This window comes from Mus musculus, chromosome 15, assembly GCF_000001635.26.
Source record: "Mus musculus strain C57BL/6J chromosome 15, GRCm38.p6 C57BL/6J".
NCBI lineage: Eukaryota > Metazoa > Chordata > Mammalia > Rodentia > Muridae > Mus > Mus musculus.
In genome coordinates, this window is record NC_000081.6 from 30,173,166 (window position 1) to 30,200,559 (window position 27,394).

At 40.0% G+C, this 27,394-nt stretch overlaps 1 protein-coding gene and 1 long non-coding RNA gene across 3 annotated transcripts in view; both read left to right on the top strand.

The window, feature by feature from the left end:
- Ctnnd2 (catenin (cadherin associated protein), delta 2) overlaps positions 1-27,394 on the top strand; it is an 856,811-nt gene that overhangs the window by 632 nt on the left and 828,785 nt on the right. The window lies entirely within an intron of this gene.
- Positions 5-13,659, top strand: Gm31953. The gene is made up of 2 exons (XR_875097.3): positions 5-638; positions 11,492-13,659. It is a non-coding gene; the product is annotated as a predicted gene, 31953 (long non-coding RNA).

Genomic DNA, 27,394 nt, shown 5'->3' on the forward strand with positions numbered 1-27,394 from the left:
GAGTTGCCTTAGCTGAGCTGCTGGAGCCGGGCGCATCCTCCGGGCGTCGTCCTCTTGCTCACCGCCGGTGGGGGTTGGTCCTCCGCTTCCAGCGGGGCTAGGGGTGGCGGCGGGCGGCAGTGGGGTGCTGTCTGCCCCGGGGGAGGACCGCGATCCTACCGGCTCCCCTCTTGGAAGGCGGCTCTCCCCGCAACGGGGTCCGGGGTCAGTGTCTTTCTTGGAGCGGTTACCAAGTGGCTTCTCCGCGTGCTCCCCTCCCTGCCACCCCTCTACCTCGGAGGACGCGTATATAGGGCAACACCGACTGCTCCCCGCCACCCTCCAGAGCAACCCGGTTGCATTCATGACGTCCCTAATATACCGGAGAAGACGGGGTGGGGGCGGGGAAGACTTCCTTCCAGTCTTTTGCCCTTATGTTCAATGTCATTACGATGTTTGGCTAGAACAAAATGGAAAGACTTAGTCATATGCGTCCATGGCCGTTTCTTCAGTCTCCCGCTGCTCGCCAGACCCAGACCCCTTTGGTCTATATTTAGCGTTTCCGAGGAAGCATTTTCAGAGGGATTCACAGGCTTCCGGGGGCTTCTCTGTCCTGACAATAGATAGCGAGGCTCTGGAAAGCGCTGCCTGACAGCCAGGTTTGGCAAGGGTGCTTGTGCATGGGAGATAGGCGTAGCGATATTTGGGTGATTCGTAATTAATGGCTGAAAGCAAAGCTGCGTTTCGCTCCCCCCTTCCTCTTCTTCTTGTGTGTAATGTGTTTTCATCGATTGATACTCAGCATGTTGAGCCACTCTGTTCAGAGTAAAGTCTCTAGGAAGGAGGTGCAACCTCCTCGGTCGGAGGGTGGGGGTCGGAAAACAGACTTGGGGGCTTAGAGGGATGTGCATCTCTGTATTTTCCACAAGGAGCCACTTATTTCTCAAATACCCAAAGTTGCGTTTTCACTGTAAACACCGGGGTAATGAAGGGTGTGGAAGAAGAGGATAATAGAGGGGGAGGCTGTGCTTGCAAGGGGTTTGTATTTCCCTCATTTGAACTGATCTGCTGTGCTTCAACTCTGCAAGGCTGTATACGTATGCATGCCTAATGTTCTCTAAGAGATATGTTGGCTTAGAAAAGAGATATGTAATGAGCAAAAATCAGGCCCGATAAGCATGACGGACAGTTCACTTTTAGGAACTGTGTGACTGATATTTAAGACGCCGAGAATTTTCTGCATTGACTTCCATGAAAATGGGGAGGTGTTGCCCCTGCCCATGAGTTACCTCATTTTGCACACTTCCACTGGTGGTAGTTCAGTTGATGTGCCCGCTGGTGAGCATGTATCAACATAATTGGAAGGCTCCCCAGCCCCGCTACTAAAATCCAGTGGAAGATTGTTTGATATGACTCCTTTTGGATTGCCAACGTAGAACAGTGCATGATTTGGGGGATCTGATATATGGGAGGTATGGCCAATAGAGGCAAGAATCCTCGTGTATGGAATAGCTGCTTTCAACAGCCAGATGCCTCTTCCTTTAGTGATTCTCTGTGCCAAGCAGAATCCATTGTTAATGTTGAATAGTATCCGTACTGGTCTGTGGGTTACAAGGTCCAAAGCTTGAATGAAGATGGGCTATGCTTGGAATTAGTTGTTGGAATATAGAAGGACTGTAATTTTACTAATAACAAGCGAGCGTGGGAAAAGCACCGCCGGAGGCTACTCTGCTTGGCTTAAGGGAACGCTGCGATTCCTTTGCCAACACTGCTGTAGTTTCACCTTTATTCACATTCAGGCAACTTTACAGGAGCGCTTTGAGCACACTCTTGGAGCCCTTGCATTATATCAATGTAAAATTTCTTTCAGAAGCATGCCTTAGATGAAGGAGGTGTACTTTCCCCTTTCCTTTCCTTTCCTTTCCTTTCCTTTCCTTTCCTTTCCTTTCCTTTCCTTTCCTTTCCTTTCCTTTCCTTTCCTTTCCTTGAGTCTAGTGTTTCAGTTTTAACCATGATTCTTACAGACGAGTTGACAACACTGTGTGCCTGTGTGTGCCTCCAGAGAGCAGCTGCTGGGCGTGAGAAAAACTCCATGGCTTCTGCATGAGACTTTTATGCTATATTGTGGGTTGAAAATGATAGTACCTGACTGAATGGCAGTTTTAGCAAGTGCATGAGGTTGGTGCTCTAATGAAATTGTCCTAGTCTTGTGCAAAGGGGTTATTTAACTGTGTGTGTGTGTGTGTGTGTGTGTGTGTGCACTTGTAAAACCAAATCACCATAGATGTCATTAATGTTTGCATTGTTTGTCATAAAAGTCATGCGCAGTCAAATGACAGTGTTACTAGCTACCACACATCTTTCGCAATACAATAGAATCACCAATTCTTCCTCCCATTTGGTGGATCATCACAGAGAAGGAAAATGAAATTCAGAAAGTATTAGTTGGGAAAGGCAAATGGAAGTTTCGTTAAATATTTTCTAAGTAAAATACCACTTTCATAATGGACTGTAAGAGTGAAAAATGAATTTTACTTTGTGCATGTAATTGAATGTGAATTGCCTCTTCCCAAAATGTAACTTTGCTGGCGGGCATGCACATGGAATTGTTGAAGAGTTCTGCACAGTTTTGATTTGTTTTTGTTTTTTGTTTTTTGTTTTTTAAATATATTTGCAGGTTCTCTTTCATAAAGGAAAACCATTACTTTTAAATTTGAAATGACCTCTAGCAGTTTGTTTATAAAACTGTGTATTCTTTGTGTGGACCAGTACATCTAGTTGTAAAAGCCAACTGGAGCCAGCCTAAAATATGTTTATATTTCCAACTTCCCCAGAATGCTCCCCCCCCATTATGAATAGAATATAACACACCCTTTGTAGTGTTTCTCTTTGGGAATGTTGCTGTCAAGTTAAAGGAAAGTGACACATGTGTCACTCTTGGTGACATAATTTTCACTTTGAAAAGATTCCACATAGCTGGACATATTTAAACTCAAATTCAAACTATGAATAAAATTCAATCAGGCACGTTGCAGTTAGTTTTTAAGCCAATTTGTTAAAGGTGTTGCATAATATTGTTCTGCTAACTTACTTACAGGTAAGTAAACTTTAAAATCCAAATTATCCCAGTGACTTATTAATAAGTAATAAGCCATATTACTGTCCATATTCCAAAGATAAAGTCCTTTGATGGATATATGAGCTGTCTATTGTTGCGTGTGAAAAGTTGATTTCAGAAAAACAGTTCACGATTCTTGTTGTTAGCTTCAAGTTTGTCTGACTACATGCCAAACTCGCAGCATTTTATATGACTATAAAATATTAAACATGGCATACATAAATAGTTTCCATCACATTGTCTGCCAACCCAGCCTACTGATTAATAAACTGCCTGGTTAGTTTTAATGAATCCAATTACATTCACAAACAGTACCTCCAACACAGGAAACACATAGGAATATTTTATCATCCTATGATCTTAGTCCATTAAATTAAATTAAAATACTCATAAAAGGTGGGATGATGATGGTGATTCTAGTTCTTCACCTTTTAATCACATGGCAGTTGAGGTGACTTCAAGGTTTGTATCTTGGTTAATTGATTTGTAGGAAATGGTACATCAACATTAAGATATTGAAGTTATACTCTCTCTTTCTCTCTCTCTATCTCTATATATGTATGTGTACATATACATATACATATATGTATATGTATACATATACATGTATACATATATGCATGTGTATATGTACACATATGTATATGTATACATATATATGTATATGAACACACACACACACACACACACACATCTATATAGACAGGTTACAAACAGTAACCAGATAAGTGAGACAGTAGTTCCTAAAACTCCTGTCTTAAACATGCATTCACCCATTTATTACCCTAATCAGGTTGTGTGCTGAATGCTAAACTTATTTTTATATGTTTATATATGTTTATATGTGTGTGTGCATGTATGTGTATATACATGTTGCAATATATTCCACTATTTTAAATTCATATAGCAATCACACACAGGTTGTAGGAAATGGCCCAGTTTTTTTTCTATATATTTGTGGTATTCTATAAAAGCTTTTGGAAAAGTAAATTTCAAAAAAAGGTAAATTTCAATAATGTAATGCTGTCTTCGTGTTCTCCAATGTGTGAGCCACTTATAATGTAGTTCTTAGTGAATGCCAATTCTTGTCTCTTAGCTCTTTTCCCTTGGCCATTTATGTGACCATCAAAACCAGCTTATTAAACTGTAAGTTGGGTACAGTAATGTAGAATATTTCAAAATGTTGGTTTGAATATAGAGTATGTGACTACCTGGCTTGCAAACTTATGCTTACTAATTAAGACATATGTTATTAATTGAATTATTAACATTGATTCCCATGCCCTCTGATAATAGGCATTATTGTAAGATTATTTTTATATAGATAGACCATTGTAATATTATATGTTGTAGATTGGCATCAAAATGACAATTTTTCTATCTCAAAATATGTAATTCCTTTATGTATTGAAATATATAACCATTAAGGTAAATGAAATTAAGTTCTATCTCCCAGCACCATTTCTTTCAACACGTGTTATATCCCAGTAGTGAGAAATCTCAAGACTTTGCTATTCTTTATTATTGTTATGTCAGCCTCCTGATTAAGATCAAATTTTCTACAAAGATTAATGTTGTACAGTGAGTAAACTGTTTAATCAGCACCACTCTGTGAGGTCAGATCTGAAACAGCTGCTCAGGGTAAAAGCAGAGAGCTCAGTGCTCACCAGAAAATCATTGCAAGGGAAGAAAAGGAAGCGTAAGCAGCAAAAAGTGTATGGATAGGAGACGACTTCCTCCAAATGATGTCATCAGAAAGAGAACTGAAGTGCGCACTGGTGCCTTGCTGAACTTCAGATGTCATTTCCACGGATTCGCTCCTCCAGGGAGCTACAGTGAGAACAGGCGTGTGAGCCGTGTCAGCTCTTCCAGGTTTGATCTCCTTGGGTATCCCTGAGTTCTCCCAAGTTGGTGTAGCTGTTACCTTCTGTGGCATATGTTATCTGGTCACCACACTCTGATGTTTCCTAGACTTTGTTACAGAAAATGACCCCTGTGACAGTAGACTAATTTATCTTCAGTCAAGGAAGAGTTTTGACAATCAACATAGTTATTTATATTCAAATTTATGTTTTGTTGTGGGAACTGCCAATTATGTTTTCAGAGTAAAATGAATGTTATAGCAAGAGGTGTCAGCTTGTTTTTTTGAGCAAAGTAAACAGGTGAGCCAATTATATGTGGTTAAGTCAGTATGGGTGTGTGTGTGTCAAAAAGTTCCACAAATTGTGAATGACATGAGTATCCAACTTTCTGAAAGCAATGGTTCATAGCATTAGGTCAAGGGGAACTGTTAGTTATGCCATTGAAATGACTAAGTATGGTTATCCAACATAGGTAAGGGCCAGGGTTTTCTCATTAGTATTGTTTTATTTGTTTAATAATTGTAGCAACACGAACTGACCTTAGAAATTAGACTTAAAAGATGTATGTTGGTTACCATACATCTATGAACATGATACATATCACTTCTGTTGGTTCAGGAGACTCTTCATGTCTACCAAAATACCTTCTATCATTTAAACACATAACATCATTAGTAGAGAATATTTATAGTTTATTTTAAAATTATGAAATGCAGAGAATTAATATGGATTAGTAATGTCTTTAAGGAGCGAAATAAATATCCCTACCCTGACTTCTAAGCAGGTTGGGAAACTGGAAGGAGAAAAGATAATAAAGAAATTCCATCCAAGGACTAAACATAGCTTTATGTGACAACTGAGTGACATCTCAGGTCCTTGGTCCATCATCTGTCTTCCTCGAGTTGGTAGATCCCAGTCTTGCTCTCTGCAGACAAGGTTATCTCCAGGGGAAGAAAGAAGCAGCCAGGCAACCTGTTCCTGTATTCTTCAGAGGCTGAGGAAGTGAAAGGTTGGACAGAGGCCAGAAGTGTTTCATTAATTAAGTTCCCCTCACCTGGAAAGAAGCATCAGAAGTAATAAAGAAGTGTTCCCTCTTGGCATGACCTAAAAGGATTCTGCATTGTAGAGTTCAGAACATAGAAGCATTCACAACATTTCATTTAGTAGTTGAGTTCTTTGAATATTTCATTCTGTTTTGTCACTATCTGAGGAATTGTCAGGGGAGTGCCTACTGCCCTGGCTGATTTATAGTGAGGATGATCCATGCAATTCAACTGAGTTATGAATGGCTAACTCTAAAGTGACTTGTCCTTAGGGTTTCTTTCTTAAACTCCATGTTAATTTTTAACAAAAATTAATTGGATGGCCTTGTAAGTGATGTTGACCATGAAAAGGATCCTGTCAGAAGCTAACTTCCCAAACCACATATAAATACTAATCCAAGATAGCTCTTATGCAGAGCATATTTTACCCCAGTGAAGTTTCTTAGAGTCTAATTGGTGTTTAATGTGTCAGTACCAATAGGCCCAATCATGGGCAGAGTTAGAAATAATTACATTAAAAATAAATATGTTTTATGTGATTCTGGGTATGATTGCTCTACCAAAAATGCCCACATCTTATGACAAATTTTAATCCTCATCAAATATTTTATTGGTACTTCAAATATTAGAGTAACATAGTAGTCATCCTCTTTAACTTAGAGTAATTTAATTTCCAGAAAGAACAATTCTTCAACAGTAAACCAAGTTGTGCTAATAGAAAAGAGCTATAATTCAGCTCTCTGCTTTTAAGAAGTCCTCATAGATAGGAGCATGATTCTTGAGTCTCAAAGGGACTGCCTGAGAACTGTTCAGATGTTGTCAAGGTTCTTCCAAAGAAGTTGTATCATTAATATTTTATCATAGAGAAAGTAAGATATCTTTTCCCATGATGTTGACAAACCATGGGCATTGTAATTGCAAAGCAAATGCCCATACGATTGCAGGAATATCATATTTTCCTGAGATTTAGTTGGCTTCATTTAAAAATACTGTTAAGGCTAAACATTCCATTAGCTTGTATACTTTTCTTTTGTGAATCCTATGTTTCTCCCCTGTACCCATTTCTCCTTTTCTCTACTTACCTCTTTCCTTAGTGATTGAAATAGTTTCTCTGCCGTGTTTATCTTCCCTCTTTCCATGTTCTAACAGCCGTAGACCTTATTTGATGAAATCTGATTGGGGATCATGGTTCTAAGCCTTGTCTGTGGCTTTTATGAAAGAGAACAGTTTAGCACTCACTGATTCTGTGTCTTGTTGATAAGTGAAGCAATGGAGTGGGCTTAGAGAGGGTTCTAAAAGTTGCTGTGAGCAGACACCATGACCAAAGGCAAGTCTTATAAATGACAACATTCAATTGGGGCTGGCTTACAGTTTCAGAGGCTCAGTCCATTATAATCAAGGCAGGAAGCATGGCAGCATCCTGACAGGCATGGTGCAGGAGGAGCTGAGAGTTCTACATCTTCATCTGAAGGCTGCTAGAAGAATACTGGCTTCCAGGAAGCTAGGACAAAGCCCATGCCCACAGTGACACACCTACTCCAATAGGCCATACCTACTCCAACAGGGCCACACCCTCTAATAGTGCCACTCCCTGGGCCAAGCATATACAAACCATGACAACACTAACCTCTTTTTAAACTACCAAATTTTTGTGCAAGAAGAAAAAAGTGCAGGGAAAGTTCTCAACTTTCCCTTACCTGTCTCTATTGTAGACACTTTCTCAATGTTGTGCATAGTATGCATTGTCTCAGGTGCATGCTCATTTGGGAAGTAGAATTTGGCACCAATCTAAGGAAAATACATTGCTTTATTTACATTTTTCTATTCCCCCAGAGACATGTGCTTACCCCCTCCCTGTTATACATAGTAGCCTCTTTACCAGAGTTACTCCATTTGGGAATTTATTTTATCACTGATCTCCAAATTTTAACTAGTGATTGTCACACAGTAAATATGCTAACCATGGCAAGTTGCAAGGACAACCTTGGTTTTGTTGGCTAAACTGGTTCGTGATCCTTCACAAAGTTTTTGTGTTGTTTGCTTTGAGCTGATTTTGGATACTGGCCACTAAGAGCTTATGGAAAAAACAAACAAACAAACAAACAAACAATTGATCAGTTCTACTAGTTCAGCCATCCAAATGACAGTGGCATTGGGGATTTCTGTTTACCTGACCTCTGGGCCTGTCTTGTCTTTGCCTATTGAGATGAAACTCTCAGGGGTTTGTGGAGATGATGCCACAATTAATGTGAAACATGGTCTTTGGAACTTCTGATGTACTTTAATAACATGGTAATTTTTATGAGTTGGTATAGAAAATCTTTTCTTGCCTGTAGAGCAGAATGTGAGCTCCGTTACAAACACAGTTACAGCACACTCTCTTCACTAATGGCTATCATGATTGCGGTGTGGCATGCCGCTGGGCAGTGCACAAAAGAAGGCAGCTCAGTGGCAACCTACTTCTTAGTCCTTTGTGTGACGTTAAGTACTGAAAGTTATCTCACGTGGAGTCAATAATTTTTCCCTGCATTTTTTTCTTCTTGCACAAAAATTAGTAACTTTAAAAGGGGGGTTAGTGTGAAGCCCCTATCGCTCCTCAACAGTGAAATCTGTCAAGCTACCTCTAGAATGTTATTGTCTCGAGAGGGGGGCTGCGGTGTCTGGCATTGAGGAGGCTTTATCAGAACAGTTTAGATGCATGACTGTGTTTGGACTTCCACACACATATACATGCATATATATATGTATACGTGTGTGTATGTGTGTGTGTGTGTGTGTATATATATATATATATATATATATATATATATTTCCACACACACACATACACATATACGTATACATATATATGTATATATATATATATATATATGGTCTTCAGTATATTTCTTTAAAAAGTCTTTGAATAGGATTGCAGAGATTATCGCTCCAACTGTAGCCTGCCAATAGGAAGAAGTGAAGAGAGGCTATGAAATGCTAGTTTGTTACACAGTCTCCAAATGCGTGAAGAAAATGAGGAAGGGAAATTAAAAGTCCCTACGGAGTATGTTACTTAGCGAGATGCGAGGTTTTTATGTATTTGGGAAGACATGCTTTTGGTACTGTTTATTTTAGGCATGGTGTTTTATTTCCCTTACAAATCTAAAGTCGTTTTTCTTCATCTCAGGTGCATGAGGGATTGTAGAACGGTGCCGTTCTTGGTATTTGAGCACTCAGAACATGTACAGGGGTGATCTTCTCTTGCACTTGGTGGATGTTAGACGGAAGCAGACTGTGAAAGGAAGCAACAGGAAGGTGGTTGGTATAATGAGCAGTTAGGTGACACCTCTTGCTTGGTAGATTGGATCGGGGTGTGTTGTAGTGAACACTGAGCTCGAGGCTTGGTTAAAATGTGAAGACATTTTTGAGAACTGTAAAAGAGTGAATGAGTAGCTTAAGGTACTTTCACTGAACTGGGCAGAATAAGAGTAAGAAGCCATAAGAGGTACACACAACACATTCTGGGTGTATCCCTACAGAGCAAGATAGGCTGTCTTCCCCTTTAAGGTGTGGGGCTTTTTTCTATGTGAAAGGTTACAACTCACCTGTTCAAAATCATGTTTTGGGGAAAGGTTAAAAGAAGCCAAGGATGGGGGAGGGGGCAACCCTGTAGGATGACTAGCAGTCTCAATTAATCTGGACCCCTGAGATCTCTCAAATACTGGACCACCAAACAGACAGCATGCACCAGCTGATATGAGGCCCCCAACACACATACAGTAGAGGACTGCCGCGTCTGTGTTCAGTCAGAGATGATGCACCTAATCCTCAGGAGACTGGAGGTCAGGTGGGGTGGGGAGTTGGGAGCAGGGACATCATCGTGGAGAGAGGGGGGTGGGGAGGAGGAATGGGCTGTGCAACAGTGGAATAGGTGGGCAGGGAGGGGGAATAAAATCTGGAGTGTAAAAAATAAAAAATAAAATAAACCATAATTAATAATTTAAAAAAATCTTAAATGGTGTTACAGCCATATTTTTCTATCCGGTCAGACATAGTCTCCTTCCACAAGGCCTCCAGACCCCTCAGTGTTAAATGTACTCTCTCCTTCCCACAGTGTAGCACGATGAGCTGACATGTCTTTCCTATAGGCTGACAAACTGTCTTTTACAGCATCCCAGTTTGTACACAGAGAGTGGCAGGCGATGCCAAGATGCAAGAGGGTGAATTGCTGTCAGAGCCGAGAAGCACTGGCTTTCTTTGAACTGGGTTGTTGGGGAAGCTAAAAACAAAGTTATTCACTGGGCTCTCACTGCACGTTAGTTTTTACATGTGTATTTCCATATTCGAGCACTTAAAAATTATAGCCATCCTGAAAGCAGCACAGTGGATTTCTGTCCAGTGGAACTTACTGAGCACACAGGTCTTCAGTATACCCTTCCACAATACCAACCTGATTGCAGATAGCAGGATACAATCTCCAGGCATTTATCATCGGAGCTTTCTAGGCGGGGTGGGTCAGGGTTCAGTGACTTGATGAAATTCACAACTCTGGTCCAAAGATGTTAGCGCTAACTTATCGTTACAATCTCTGTCAGTATCTTTCATGTTTACACAACTGTATCTCTTGCATATTTTTCTTCCTACTCATTCTTGTATTTAAAACAAACTGTTATGTGGACTATAAATTCGTTTTTAAAATTTTTCTGTAGCTTATTAAGGCTCACCATTCGTACTAATAATTTATATTAATGCACACATTCTATAAGAGTGATTGCAGTTTTTCTACTGAATAGCACATTGTTGCTACCTAGGTGTTTATTGCTGGTGTATCTCTGAGGGTGACTGCTCCAGGTCATTTTGAAAGAATAAGTCTACTTCTGGGTTCCTTGCAAGGCGTCAAGAAGGACAGTCAAGATGAGATGGTCATTCTGGGTTAGGCACCTGCTGTCCAGCAGTTTCTAGCGGTTCTACCAGCACTTGGAAACTCCCATGATCATGTCAGGAAGTAAGCCGCCCATGCACACTGGCTTCAAATATAGGCCCACAGTTGGGTTTCAGAAGTTTCAGTGTGTGGTGGTGGGATGTGCAGAGTCCCGTGACGCCAGAAGACTTCGTGAAGATCTTACGGATGGCAGGGAACAGATGGTGTTTTAACAAAGTTGTCTGTGGTTGATCTGTAACATTGCAGATTGACTAGAATGCTGAATGGCATAAATTAGACCTAAATCAGGACCTAGAAACATACCATGTTTTCCCACATCAGGTAACAACATGCCAAAGGGTGTTTTGCCAGTGGTCCTACCTGGTTTTGGGTGGGGAACTTCATTAATCAAAATCCCAAAAGACTCTGGGTACAGCTTAGGCTGGCATCAAAACAAGATGCCATAGGGTGGTGGCGCAGACCAAAGGTTTCTTACAATAGATCTAGAGACTGAGAAATTCCGCACTTGGTTTCTGGTCAGGGCTCTCTTTCTAGTTCAGGTACAGCCTTCTTGTCTCTTCCTTCACAGGGTCTTCCGCTCTCTGGCCTTTCCTGGGAGCTGTTTGTATCCACCTCAAAGGCAGATTGAAGGAATAATTCATTCTGAGAAGCTTGGTGAATCAATGCGTTCATTAGCGTTACTTACCTGGAGCATCTGTGACTGTTAGGTAACTGCACCCCAGAAAAATCCATCCCAGCCCAGGTGAGTGGCTCACAAAAGCTGGGTTAGCAGAATCCCCATGTAGTGTGCAGGTAGTTACTCCTCCAAAGGTCTTTTCCTTGGCTGGCAGTTATTTGTATTCTGTAAACCATGGGAAGGGTTTTGTGAATCTTATGTTTCCTGTGAGTTGTACAAGTCTCAGGAGCTTCTCTTTGCTCATGTTTCAGCTGGAGGAACCGATACACACTCGTATTCTGTATGTGTCTTTATCCTTCGTTTTGTAAGGATAAGATCCCACTTCCGTGACTTCATGTAACCCCACTTACCTTCCACAGATCCCAATCCAGTCATCTCTAAGGCTCAGGCTACATCGGATGCATGTTTGCCGGGATGATGGGACATTCCAGGGCAGGACAAAGCCTGCAAGCTCTGCACAGCCAAGAAGGCCATCCATTTCCTGAGTAAATGAGACTGTTCAGTAGACAACGTTGGCAGTTCTTTGACTAATTTAAAATTGTTCTTCAGTTCCTGTTAAATATTTGGCTTTGATTTACAAACTCTAGGTGTTGATGCTTTGGAGTACTTGACACATGTGGATTATCAAGATTTTGCAAAGTTACTTTTACATGTATTGGTTAAATATGGAGGGCTGCTCCTCATCTTGATTGAATCTCTTGCTTCTCTTTACTTGACTTCTCAACCAGGGCCTCCATCTTAGTTATCTGCTGCAGAGTCCTGATGGCAGGAACACTTGCCTTCACTCTGCCTCCCTCCAAGCCATCCTTTTCACGTTGTCCAGAAGGCTCAAATCTTCTCTTTGCCTGTGCTACCTACAAAGGCGACCAAGTAAAGGACCAAATCTTCTGACTGTCACATTTCCCCCACTCCATCCATGTCTTAGATTTATTCAGCTACAGCTACTTTGAACATCTTTCTGCCTTTTTTTTTTTTCCAGGCTAACGCAGACATTCTTCTAGTATTTTTAGAATCTAATTGCCATTACAATATGCATGTGAACTTGAAGTCACCTCATCTACTTACTAGTTAGCAAGGTTGTTTCCATGTGTTTATCCTTGAGGGTTGATCCTTAAACTATTTTAAAGGAAGCATAGTTAGATACAGCACAAAATTGCCATAGGAACGTTAAAGCATGCCGGGCTTCTAGATACACAATTGATGGAGGATATGGAGGATAGGGATGATGTCATCATTGCTGAAGCCTACCTTAAGTATGTATTGACATCAAAGAGGAATTTATAAAGCAGATCACCTAGCTGGAGATGGCTGGGATATGAATATGGTAGTTACCAAGAGGTGACTGAGTTTCCATAAAAAGATTGTACACAATGCTTCCATTGCTAAGTTGCCTGCCTTGTGTTTCCAGGCATCCTTAGACACAGCAGGTTATTTCTCAAAGGTAGATTACCTCCTTGTGAGTAGGATTCAAAGATCCTAGATACTGTGCTGCAGAATAATGTTGAACATACTTATAGAACTTCACCAACTTCATATTTTCATGGAAAAGTGTTACCTCAAAGTACACATTCAGTTCTACATTGTGAACCACAAGGGAGATGCTGCTCTGCCTAAGAACTCAGAGAGCATTCTTCTGTGAATATCATTTGAAGGATAAGTGAGAGGAGAAATGATAACATTAGAACTGATTAGCACATTTAATTATTAAGATCAGACTTGTTTTCCCAAAGTATGTGTTTCCCAATAGATGTAAATTTCAGATACTGTCTATGCATTAGAATATTGAAACTGTAAAGTAAATTATTTCAAACTCTATCACTGTCCAAATGTTGATTCTGAGGTAAGACCTTGATTCCTACATGTGGAACACATTGAATTTTCATTTATAAGGAATGTATTTAAGTGTGTTTGGGTTATTATGGTTTTTGGATACTGCAACATAATTAAAATATTTAGGTCCTAACTAGGTGACTTTAAGAGTAGATCTTGTAGTTTCATGTACACTTTTATCCATATTTGTAATTCAGAATTAATATAATAAATTTGTGTTTATAAACATTCATATTTGTCATTTGGACTTTCTTGCCACAAAATTCCTTGCCTCATTAAATTTCCTATGCCTGAATGAATTCTCTTCAAACACGAAACTTTTATAGTTGCACTGTGTTATTGTCGAAATGTGGTATTACACTGGAAGAAGTCCTTCTGACCTGCTAAGTGTATTGTAAGGTAGTTTCCTTGTGAGATTGTATTTTTTGGCTCACCACTCAAAGAGCAGTGTGGATAGAGCCTTTACCTCTCACAGCTTTGCAGTGGTTCTGTGCTCATGCATCATGGGTTTTGGATACTCCACTCAGTTATGTCTTCATTACCCCTGATTCAGTTTAGTTCTAGAGAGGGTTCTGGTGTTCCTGATTAGTGTGTGTTATCAGAAGCTGTGCTGAGAGGCTGGTCACATCAGGACCTTTCCTTACAACCTCCATGTGAACGATTGAAATCTGTATGGTCTTTCAGATCTTGGCTTTGTGTCTCAAAGAAAGTGAGAAAAGGACCCTCACCCCCAACCCCAACCCCTGAGTATTTGCCAAAGGCATCTCATGCTTTTGAGATATTCCTGTTTAAGTTATTCTGAGAATTTGTATAATACACACTCTGGGATGTATTAACCCAGTGTTCCTGAGGGTATTAGATAGGACCATGTGGATCCCTGCTGTGTGTCCTTTCCTCCCTTTTCTTCTTTCCATTTGTATTTTCTTGAAATAGGGTCTCACACTATAGATGAGCTGGTTTGCAATTCACTTTATAGCCCAGGCTGGCCTTAAAATTTTCATAGTTATGCATCTACTTTCTGAGTGCTGACGTCATAGGTATGAGATACCATGCATATTTTGACATCCATCTTTTGTCTATAAAATTTATAGTTTCAATCTAATCATTTTTGTTCTCCTTAATTGAAGAGCTAATTAATAATTTAAATACAATGTTTACTCTTTTTTTTTTCTCCACTGAAATTTTCCATTTGGTGGCTTACCAAGTAAGACACTCAAATCCTCCTGTGTTCTCAAAACACTGAGATATGCCAATTGCTAGGTCTTGGGGGACTCGTGATTCGATTAACATTAGTGTGGCTGGAAAGAGTTATGTGAAGCCCCCAAGCAACTCAAGAAACTAAGCTATGTGTGTGGCTCTGGGGAGGGATAAAGAGTCCCTCTGCCATAGGCAACTGTTCTCATCTTCAAAAGCACTTCTATCTATCCTGGTATTTTTATACCCAGCTATAATATGTTTAGTAGTAAAATCTCCAGAAAACGTAATTCAAATATCATTGTAATATGCTAATGGGTTTTTCTTGTTGTTGTGAAAATTGTATTTTATGAGCTTAGTGTTTCCTTCTTCCTTTCCTTCCTTCCTTCCTTCCTTTCCTCTCCCTTCTCTTCCCTCCCCTCTTCCCCTCCCCCTTCCTTTCTTATTTGTTTACTTTTTAAAGGTTTATTCTTATCTAACCACAGTTTTCCCCCTCTTACACTCTTACGTGTTCTCATGTCACCTCCCTTCTCCCAAGTTCACTTCTCCTCAGTTTCCCTTCAGTAAAGATCAAGCCTCCAAAGGAAATCAAGTGAAAGTGGCACAACAAGGCTAGGCAAAAAACAAAAAAACAAAACAAACAAACAAACAAAAAAACCCCCTCTTATCAAGGCTCAACAAGGCAACCCAGTAGGAAGAAAAGGTATTTACAAGTGAAAGTTATTAATGAATATTTGAAATGAAATTATAATTTATATAAGTCACTACTTATAAAATAAATTTTTTGGTGGTGGTGGTGGGGCTTGAGAGATGGCTCAGAGTTTAAGAGCACTGACGGCTCTTCCAGAGGTCCTGGGTTCAATTCCCAAAAACCACATGGTAGCTCACAACCATATGTAATGAGATCTGATGTCAGTCTTCTGGTGTGTCTAAAGACAGCTACAGTGTACTCATACACATAAAAGAAATAAATCAATAAATAAATCTTTAAAAGTAACTAAATAACTTTGGGCCGGTGATATGTTTTGGTGTGTAAGGGCTCTTGCCACTCAGCCTGGCAATCTGACTGAAGTCCTGGGATACACAGTGGAAAGAGAGAACCTCTGCAATTTGTTTATGTGTGTGAAGAGTTCTTGTCCAAGAGTCCATGGCACTTGGGATATTTTGATGACGAATCTGGGTTTCTGTATCTGGTATTTTGCAAGCAAGGGCTCAAACAAACTTGAACAAACATAAAAATAAAACAACTCTTAGTATCTATACTGAGTATACACAGAGTGATTTTCATTGTTTATGTTGATGTTTATGAAATTCGGTGTGATGGCTGATCACATAGTGTTTATATTATTTTCGAAGCTGTGGTATTAAGAGCTGTTATAAACCTAAAGACCACATGAACGGGTCATATAGACCTTGCACTATTTTACCTAAGGGACTTGAGTGTACCATGGCAGATGCTGGGACCAGTACACTACAAATAGGGAGGGACCATTGTACCAAGTTGTGGGCATTAAAATATAGTTGTGTATTCAAGAATATGAGCAAGCAAATTTTAAAATTGTCAGTTACAATGCTCCAGCTTGAGCTGTTGATAAAGCATGCTGAGAATAGCACTTGTCCTTTGTGTGTTCCTGTGAGATGCTCATGACATCAGGCTAATGTAGGAAACATTTTATGTGTTATAGGAACAATGCCATTAGAATTGTTAAGGTCTTCAATACAAGAGAAGTCTAAGATATGGACAAGAGCCCACAGAGGTGGGATAGCTAAATATTGTGCAGAGTCCCTTGTGGGCTCCTCAAAATAAGAGGACATTAGGGAAAGATGAGATAGATTTAAATTAACAATAGGCTTTAGTTAATAGCAATGTTTAAGTATTATTAATCGTTAAAAATGCACTGTAACATATAGGGTAAATTGAGAGTTAGAAGATAACTTCTATATTAGAAGTTCAAACATTCCTATTCAGAGTTTGACAAGAGTTGAGTAAGGATGGGGCAGCTTGCTTCATTTGAATAGTCTCGGACTCTGCTCTAAGATTTGATGCTTGTCATTCAAATTTGACTTGCTGTCTATTAAGTGACCAATCAGCATAATGTACATATTATAATCAGTTATGTTATAGATTTCTTGTTCCCGTAAAAGGAAAATAAATACCCAAACTGTTTTATAGCAGTGGATTTTTTTCCCTATCATCTTGATGGCTGCTTATAGTCGTGGGAAGAAGATAACTCAAAAGTTGCTGAATTCCTCAACTCGGTTTTAGAGCAGGCCTTTCACAGAAAAGTCATTTTGTTAATTTTTTTTTTGAAGTAACTTTAACCGATTATTAGGGACATTTTCTTCCTTCCACATATAACCCCCACAAAAGACATAAAAAAATTAGTCTGTATTTTGTGAATGATTTTTCTAATACTTGAAGATGAAGCCTTAGTCTCTAAGTAGCCCGTCCTGCAATACATCCAGTCCCTAGGTTCTTTATATCCACGTGTAGGATGGTTACAGTCAGTGAGTGAAAATATTGGAAGCCAGGTGAAATGCAAGTAAAACAAGACTTTAAGCAATATATTTCAGTTTTATTATTCTAATATTTTAAGGGTAACAGTCCAAATTACTGTGTTGGATATATACATTGAGAAAAATTGACTCCCCCCACCTAAAAAAATCCAAATTTAACGTATCCTAAAGATGTAGAGATTTTGGTTGCAAAGTCGCAGTTCTTTCCCTTAACTGCTGATGCTGATATGGCTGGTGCTGCTAATGTTGGCGCTGGACCCTTCTCTCCCTTCTGCAGACCCCCACTGTTGTATCAGGAGCTTCCCTGTGTAGTAGTTCTTCAGTACAACTGGTATTCAAGTGTCACTTTCTTGTGAAAACTCATCCTGTCACAACGTTACCCTCTATGGAGCTCACACAGAAACTTCCTTCCTATTGTAGAGTATTTTATGCATGTTGCTTGCTTCTGGTGGTCATTATGTGCTCGTTAATGTGGACATCGAAAGGAGAGTCTGTCACAGCTCCCTGGGCTCCTAGTGGTAATGGATAACAATATCTTCAATCAAGTATTTTATAACTTAACAAGGAGGATGCATATTAGTGAGAGTAAACTGAGTTATGTGGTCTGAGAGAGCAGTTCCTGGTTTCAGTAGATAAAAAGAGAGCTTTGTGCATTCTCAGGTTGGATTATCAAGGGCATGAAATGGAGTCTTATATAATACTGGTAACTTGGGCATTTAGCCAATGGATTCTCCACCTGTGCAGGTTTCCATGGCCACTGGGGGAAATGGATGAAGTGTTAAATGAAATCATACATTACACAGCCTTATTTCAAAGGCAAAGCAGACTACAGAGCCATCCAGTTTTATCATGTGCCAAGAGACAGAGAGAACTAGGATAGTGGTGAGTGGCTCTAAGAAAACCACTTAAAGAGGCAGAAGAGTCTTGGAGAGCTGGGTAGTTTAGAGCCTTGAATTCAGGGGTCATTCCTTTGGAGCCTGTAGTTCTATCCACAAACCCATGCCTGGTTTCAGAATGTTTGTACATAAGGCAGAGCTTTGGGTTTTATACAGAAGTAAGAAAAATAAATGTCAAAGCATCATTTGTCAATGGCACAGAATAGAATGTGAATCATGACTGATGATCAATATTATGATAATGTGCTCAAATAAAGCGGTAACACATTCCAATCTTGTTGGCTTTTGAGAATTACTGTTCCCAGATATTAAAAAAATCCAGACCCATCTTATATGTAGCAAAGACATTTGTGTGAATGTGTGTGCCTATGCATATAGTAAACACATATTTATGTGTATTTGGCTGATAGGTTGATGAGTGTATTAATGGATTTCACTTCATTTTTATTTATTTATTTGTACATATATGTGTTCATGAGAGTGTTTTATGGACATCACATGTATTCATAGGCCAGAGGAGGCGGGAGAAGGTCTTAGATCCGCAGGAACTTGAATTCCTAGAGCTTAAGTTACAGGAGGTTATGTGCTATCATGTGGGTGCTGGCAACCAAACATGCCCTCTGCAAGAAGAGTAAGTACCCTTAGCTGTTGAGCCGTCTTCCAGCCCCAGTAGATTTGATATTTGAACATTCACGAAGACCTAGCATATTGTCTCATTTGATAGAAGCAATGGATCACATCCAGGAACACTTGCTCAGTTTAAACATCTCCTTCCTCTCTCACTTCCTCTTGCTCACCTCTACCTGCATCTTGCTCGCCTGTCACATGGACCTCAAGAATGGTGGTTTAGCAATCACGTGTCCCTGCTACACTTGGCATCTACCTCACCCTCCCTCTGTCATGCTGGCATAGTCTCCATGGCAACCCCAGGCTGCTCCACAGGCAGCTGGCCATGCTGGATAGCTGATGCTGGCTGGCAGAAGCGATCAAAGAGTGAGGGGGCCTTGAAGAGCCATGGAAAAAGCTTCTGGTGAAATTGTAACGACTGAATTGGGGAAAAAATGTTATTAATTTGAGCTAGTCCAGCTCATGGTGAGGTTCCCAGGGGAGACCCATCTACCATCTGCATCTTGCAAATAATAGTATTCCCAAATCTCCATGCTTCTTCCATGGTGGGTTTACTTTGTTTTTATATATATGGATGGCAGATTGAACACTGAGCAAGGGCCAGTGGCTGTTCTGGGCTGTTGCCACTTCCTTAGTGTACACACTTCAGAGTCATTTGAATCACTTCTTCTTTGTATAAGGTCTGGACTACAGAACAGCCTCAAACATTTGCTGGTCCTGTGTCCTTTGGGCATTGGTCCTCAAGATGGGAGGCAAGTTTCAGAAAAAACTGCCAGTTCTTTGCGCTCTCTTCAACCTTGCTTGCTTGACTGACCTTTCTCCAAGGAGCCCATCCCAGAGACAAGCTAACAAATGCTTACAAGAAATGGCACAACGTGGTGAAGATTGAGAGCAAAGAGCGGTGGGGAGACACTGTTTGGGGACTGCGTCCAAGGACAATGTACAGTAGTTATATTGCAGCTTATAGTAAATTCCCTGCATCCATTTGTTGCTCTGGGCCTCTCAGTGGATAGCGCTGTTGTTTTTCAAAACAAAGCGAAGTGCAATTAGAAAAGATTTATCATTGATCATGTCTCTTACTGCTTCTAAAACTCATTCCTTTTTGCATACCCATTTGTGAAACTGTTGGTTATAGTACACTGAACTTTTAAAAAGATAAAGCTTGAATATAAGGTAATTAATTGTTTCATTATTTCTTCTCTTATAATATTCCGTTTGTTAATCTCAATATCAGAAAACACTAATTTTGCTTAATATTCTGTGGTGCTTAAAATATTTCCAGTTATTAGGTGAATAGATGTGTGTGAATACCAAATATGTATAAAATAATATATAATATGTATATGGAACTTGTCTATAATTTGTAAGTGACTTTTCTTTTACTTGTACTGTGGAAATTTCTCTAAAGCGAAATAAGGGATATTCGTAATCATTGTTTCAATGTTTGGTTATGCTGTTTGACTTACAAATAATTGACATTATCAAACAGACCTTAATGTTATGATAATGACAATAAACAGATTATCATTGAATGTGAGGAGTATTGTTTCCATAGATTAAATGGTTACATGAAGTAAATGTTTCACAACAAATGACTTCAGAGTTACAGGCTGAGCATCTCTAAGGATATTCAAATATTGATAATAATGGTAATTGATAAATATATCTCAAAAGGTTTTACGAGTTAAATCTGATTTGCAGTACTAATTCAAAAGTTTTAAAAGTAACTTTGAGATACCACAAAGGCTTGTAGAAACCATGTACCGTAATTTCCATCAGAAAGGAAATATAACTCAAAGAACATACCTTCTCAGTACTGACATGTGACAGTATTTAGTGTATGTACTGGACAGGAAAAATGTCTGATGAATAATGAGTCATGTGCTTATCTGAAGGCATATGGGAAAAAGAAAAATATGAACAAATGAAGAAAAGCAGGGGCAACTGGCCATTGCCAATACCTGTGCTGTTATCATTCCTAAGAACCTAGAAATGGTTTAAAAATTAAGAAAAAAAATCAGTTACAAGTCACTTCAGGATTTGCAACAGAGAGAATTTAAAGGAGCATGTTGGATACACAGCTGATAGGAAAGCCCAGAAGCCAAAAGAGAGGATGTAGAACTTAGTTAGGACCTAATCTAAGAGGAACTTTGCCTCCTTTAGCTTCTATCACTGGTACTCACATGGGGCCATATTGAGGTCCCCACCACCAGTTTCCTCTCTAGTAATCCTGTTGGTCATAAGCAGGCAGAAGCGTTATTTGAATCTCATTACAGACAGAAGAGATGGTCCTCAACTCCAGTCCTACATTGCTGAGGCTCTGGGTCTCCAGAACATTAGGTGTGCTAACAGAGAAATGATGGCCAAGAAGACACTAGAGGGCAGTCCCCATAATCTACCAGCTACCCAGGAACATCACGGGGGCTGTGTAGCTGCCAGCTCAGAGTTTGAGGAAGGCAGAGATGAGAAGACAATAGGGGTGTGGCTCTCTGTTCTTCCAAGTGGATAAAGTCAATTAGAATCCCGTTGACACAAAACCACAGAGATCTGCCTACATGGCAGTCCCATGATAGGGGGAAAACCTTGGAAGGGGAAGGTGTGGAAGTGAGGAATGTAGAGAGACAGACCAGCTAACACTTCCAATCAATGTCTAAAATATGACAAATTCCAAAATTATGCACAATCAACAACTCAGTATACTGGAAAATTAAGAAAATATTCTCAACTCGAATTGAACCCTAAATTGTGGTACTGTTTTGATCATGATTTACATATATACTTAAATAGTTTCCTTAGCCTCGACCATTGAAACCAGAAAAATATGTAAGAAGCAAATGACTGAAAGGAAACCAATAACTTAAAAGCTATTAGCTGATTAGTTGGATATTTATATACAACTCTGAAGAAAATTATTAAAATTACATAAAACTAAATTTTTAAAAATTATAAATTCATTAGTAAAATTATATAAAACTCTGAAGGAGGATTATAAAAACTAAAAATGAAACAGAAAATTTCCTGATCTTAATAATACAGTGTTAGTTGTTAATTTTTTTAGAGTTTGACTTATATTTAAGATGACTATATAATAATGAAGTTTAAAAATATTCATAATTTGAATATTAAACTGCAAGAGAAATGAGTTAGAAACCACAGGGAGAGTATAGATCAGAATAGAGCTCTGCTTTAGCACACAATCTGTAACATTATTAAGTGCCCAGAAATATCTGGTATGGTTCTCCCCATATTTAGTGATTTATTTTAGTTGTATTTAGGTATATTTGGTGAATATAACTGTGTTGAACTATTTTTTGAAATGAAAACTTTTATTTATTCTTTTCTCATACGATACATCTTAGCCACAGCTTCCCCTCCCTCTACTCCTCTGATTTCTCCCCACATCCTCTCTCTCCCACATGGTTCCCACCTGAGCCATGCCCCAGTCTTCCCCCAGAACAGAGCATACCTCCCAGGGACATTAACTGAACGTGGCACAACAAAGTTCAATAAGACTAGGCACAAACCCTCATATCAAGGCCGGATGAAGCAACCCAGTAGGAGAAAAAGGGTCCTGAGAACACGCAAAAGAGTCAGAGACATCCCCACTGTCAGAACATCAAGCCAGCAACCATAGATAGATAGATAGATAGATAGATAGATAGATAGATAGATAGATAGATAGATAGATAGATGTTATTTGATTATGTTGACCTGTCATGATATGAAAATGTAAAGCTTGTGTACATTTCACTACTTTATCTGCTTAATTTATCACCAAGGGTGTTCTTTATATAACTGTGTTGAAGCAAAGAAAGCTATGTCAGAGAACCAGCCTTTGAGGTCTTACATCATTATAGACCTATCAGAATCTATCCATTGCCATGGTGTTAGCACCTTGGGCTACTGTAGCAAAACATGATGGAACACATTCTGGTGTCTGTTCTTCTTGTAAGGACACCAACCACATGACAAGACCCCTAAGTTTGTAAAATTCTGTAAACCTAACTTCCTTCTCTCAAACCCTATCTGTCAGTATCACCACACTGGGAGTTCAATGTGATCCTTGAACCTGGGGAAGAGGAGTCACATGCAGCCCACTTTAGTCACTGGTCCCAGGGTCGAAAATGCTTTCCAGCACTCACTCTTCTTTCTAGGCAAGAAAGTTTTGAATAGCATTATACGTTCTTAGACTAACAGCCATAAGAAGTGGTGGGTATGTTTGCATGAATCTAACCATGAATTACGGAGTTAGGAAGCAAGACCTGAGGCTGTGGGCAAGGGAAATAATTTCAGGTTGAAGAACTGAATACAATAATAGACTAATAGCTAGTCTGGATCTAAGATTTGAAACCCAAAAGAACACAGGTTTCTCCCAGAATGATTCAACAAAGTGGAAACCTTTGTTTGTGAAAGAATAAGGCTTTTGTACTTTTATACAAAAAAAAAAAAAAAAAAAATTAAGCTATCCGCCTAAGGTAAGGGAATACAGCCATGAATACTATCTGAGGCCAAAAATTATACTTGTATTCTATCTGTACAAACCAATTTGGGATAAATGACTTATAATTGTTATTATTATGAGTGTTTGGAATATTCAAATTAGTTACTAATACTAAACATTCTTTCATACCTACTTTTAAACCTATCTGGGTCATAGCCTCCCTTCAAAATTAATAAGAGGATTTCCCCTGCTTTAGTACAAGTTACAGAGCTGATTTCCTGTTCAGAATCATTACCTCTCCCCGGCTCTGGGATACTTGATTCCACTTCTCTGTTTTGTGTGGTTTGAGGTTACGACGTATCTCTCATGACGTAGTGTTCAGGATGAAAGAAAGTCTTATTAAATCTAGCTGTCCTCGCTGAATGGCAGGTGAGGGGTAGACCTTCGAGGTTTTGCTATTGAATAGTCTTTTCACCAGTGAATTGGCAGTCTCTGAAAGAGGGCTGGGGGGTGCTTCCTTTCCACCCTGTTCCACTTCTCTGTAGAAAACTCCCTCCTTTCCTTTATCTCATCTCTCTTTCTCTGCAAAAGCCAACATGGTGTAGATGCCCATGCCTGTGGCTAATACTGAATCAAGTGTATCAGAGAAGCGATCGTTTCACTGAATGGCTGTGAGACAGATAGGGGGTACATACAGCATGGCCACTCTTTAACTTTTGCATAAGATTATGTATGTATGTATGTATGTATGTATGTATGTATGTATGTTCTGTGTGTATGGGTATTTTGCCTGAAAGTGTCTGTGCACCAAATGCATGCTGTGCCATGGACAAAGAAGGGAACTATATTTCTTGGGACTGTTGTTAGAGACGGTTGTGAGCCTCCATGTGGAAGCTGGGGATTGGATCAGGGCTCTTTGGAAGAGCACCGAGTGCTCTTAATCACGGAGTCTTCTTTCCAGCCCCAACATGACTGCTTTTAGCAAAGGGATGATTCATATCTAGGGAGGAATGACTTAGATGGAAGAAATTATCACGATTGTCAAAACAAAAAGTGCAGTTTCAAACTGTTTATTTCTAGAACTTTCCCTTTACATTAAAAACTTTTTTTTATATGTTTGGATACTTTGCCTACAATCTTGTCTGCACCACATACTTCCTGCTGCCTATCAGAAAGAGGGCATTGGATCCCCGAAAACTAACTTTGCATATGGTTATGAATCACTATTCAGGTGCTGGGATTAAACCTGGGTCCTCTGCAAGAGCAGCTAGCGTTCTTACCCACTGAACCATCTCTCCACTCCCTAGAATTTTCCTTTTAGACTCTTCAAAATTTGGTTATTTAAAAGTAGTCAAAACTAGAGTTAGATAGACCATAGATAAGAAGAGGTTACTGTTGTGTTTTATAAAATGACTGTGGTGAGGTGGTGGAAGGCAGCTCCTGGGTGGGCCCATGCTGAAGTGTTTCCTCTGAGAAATCAGCTGAACAACAGGCTTAGTGTAAAAGAGAGTTTATTGGGAAGGGGGTAGAGGCAGAGAAAGGGGGACAGAGAAGGATACAATGAAAGAAGAAAGAGAAAGAGAAGAGGCTGACTGGGGACACATGGGGGAAGGAGGGAGGGAGAGAGGGAAGGAGAGAGAGAGAGAGAGAGAGAGGGAGAGAGAGAGAGAGAGAGAGAGAGAGAGAGAGAGAGAGAGAGAGAGAGAGAGAGCACTCTAGCTAGCTAGCACTGAATGGTCCTCCTTATGGTGAACCAGGTACATGCCTGGCTGTTGCTAGGTGACTGTTGGGCAGAGCCTAGAGGAAATGCTAACAGTTATTATACTTTTGCTTTGACACTGAAGCAGTACCCACCAGCCCCACTGTGTTAACCAGCCAAGTAGAAAGCTAGATTGTTGTGCAAGGCTGGAACTGGGCTGTGCACACACTCCCTCTGGTCACATCCATGTGAATTGCTATCCTAGGGGCAGACTTATCCTGGAGCCTTCCTCATTTGGGAGGGTTTCATTGAAAGGCAAGTTGTAGGCATGCATATTTGTCTTCTGACCCAAGCTGGTGGCTTGGCTCCATCAGTAATACAGTGGATGCTGTATTTTCAACTCTTACATTTTTTGACTGGTTGAGAATGAAGAGGTGTGTTATATACTACATTTTCATATTGATTTTAGTATTATGAGAATGTGTTATCTCAGGGACTATCAATTAAAAATTAAGTTTTTGTGACTTGCTTTACATTGGAAGATAAATACATACTACTGATGACAAGCAGCCTTCTCCCTCCTAGGATGCATTTCTTCATATCATTCACTAGCTAGACTTAAGTACAACTGCTCCATAGTCCCACCCTCTCTACACTGTCTTGTTCAGCTGGGACAAGATGGGGTTTTTCATCCGTCAGTCTGAAGCCTGGCCATTTCAGGGAGAAGTACGATTTTGTTTACAGCTTCTTTATTTTTAGATTTGTTTTTAATACTCGTATGTGTGTTTTCCAAGTGTGTGTGTGTGTGTGTGTGTGTGTGTGTGTGTGTGTGTGTGTGTGAAGGAGCCTGGATGAATCAATTGAATCACTATCTGAAGAGAGTAGATTTTTCTAGAAAATATATCCAAAAAGTATCTGCGGAGACATACCAGTCCTTTTCCTTCTCCTGACAAGTTCAGAGCAAAACTCTTCCTCTTGTCATTAGGACTTGTTTTAACTGGTCTGAAATCAAGACTCCAGCTGCTGAACGAGTGTTGAAGACATGCTATATTTTAATTTCATATGATATGAACATCATCCCAAAAAGGAAACAAATATTTTAAGGCTGTTTAGAGTCGAAAGTGAGGTTGTAAGAAGTTCTGGGACATGCTTCTTGATAACAGGAAAACTCGACTTTTTAATATTTCATGGTCCTACGTGTCTTTAAAAAAAGAGTGGCAGCATGTTTCCTCTCTAGTGCCAGTACCAGGTGGACAACACAGCCCACACATGGAATGGTTCTCTCAACTCTGTGCTTTCTCTGCCAGCCAACGTTCCAGTGCCCACCCCACCCCCCCCAGTACCTCTCACTACCATGCAAAGCCCCACACACCCCATGGTCAGCCATCACAACACCCAATTACCTGTTTAGAGTATTTAAAATATGCATACTATTTATTTTGATCATTTTCACCCCATAATACTCCTCTTATCTCTTCCTTGATCTAATTTCCAACTTCTTATCACTATACCTTTTCCCAATTGAATATCTCTCTCTGTCTGCCTGTCTGTCTCTGTCTCTTTCTCTCTCTCTCTCTCTCTCTCTCTCTCTCACACACACACACACACACACACACACCAGCAGCAGCAGCAGCAGCAGCAGCAGCACCACCACCACCACCACCACTGGCACCAAGTTCAATTTATGCTGCCCAGATGCTGGTGAAGACATCCACTAGAGCATGGTCAAACTACCAGAAGCCATATCATGAAGAAAACTAATGCTCTCCTACCCTTTGGAAGCCACCAATTGTCAGTAGCTCCTGATGATTACAAATGTGTTAGTTCTTCAAGAAATAGATGGCATGGAGAAAGGAGGGGATCTTTGGCAAACACCCTCACTGGACTTGCTACATGCTCTGAAGGGATGGGCTCTCTGGCAGACACCCTCACCTCAGTCAGTGCTTGTGTATAGGCCAGCTGATGGTGACAACCAAGTGATCAGAATTGTAGCAGTGGACAGGAAAAGATTCTCTGTTGTCTAGGAGATGGAGAAGTCACATGTTTCTTGCTGTGCCCTGCAAGCCAGACTGGCTCTGGAAATATTTTTAGCAACTTTGTGTACAGAGGAGGGAATCCAAAGAGCTTTCATTTATCAGCAGGCCTGTTTATGTCAAGGGGATGTTGCGAAAGCATGTTTGCTATAAGCAGATTTAGGACTCTGATATTTCTGACTGTGCAGCTTGGTCACTGTGTCTCTGTTGTTCCATTTTTAATGGGATTAGCAAGCTTTAACAGACCCTGCTTCCCTATAGCTTAAACTTTGTCTACCATCTACAACATGGACTTAATGATAACCGAATTACCCTTTACATTGCTGGACATTTAGCAACACCCTAGACCTCTAATTCACCAAGTGACTGTTGGATTCCATCCCCAGTTGTCATAGCTAATGATGTCCATAGCCATGGCCATATGTCCACCAGAGAGAAAAATCATAGATGCATAGGTAAAGAGCTGTTGTGGGAGACCATGCCCTGCATCTGCTCCCTGTTGTTCTCCTGCCAATAGGGTGTGAGGCTGCATGCAGCCCCTACAACATGACCGCTTCC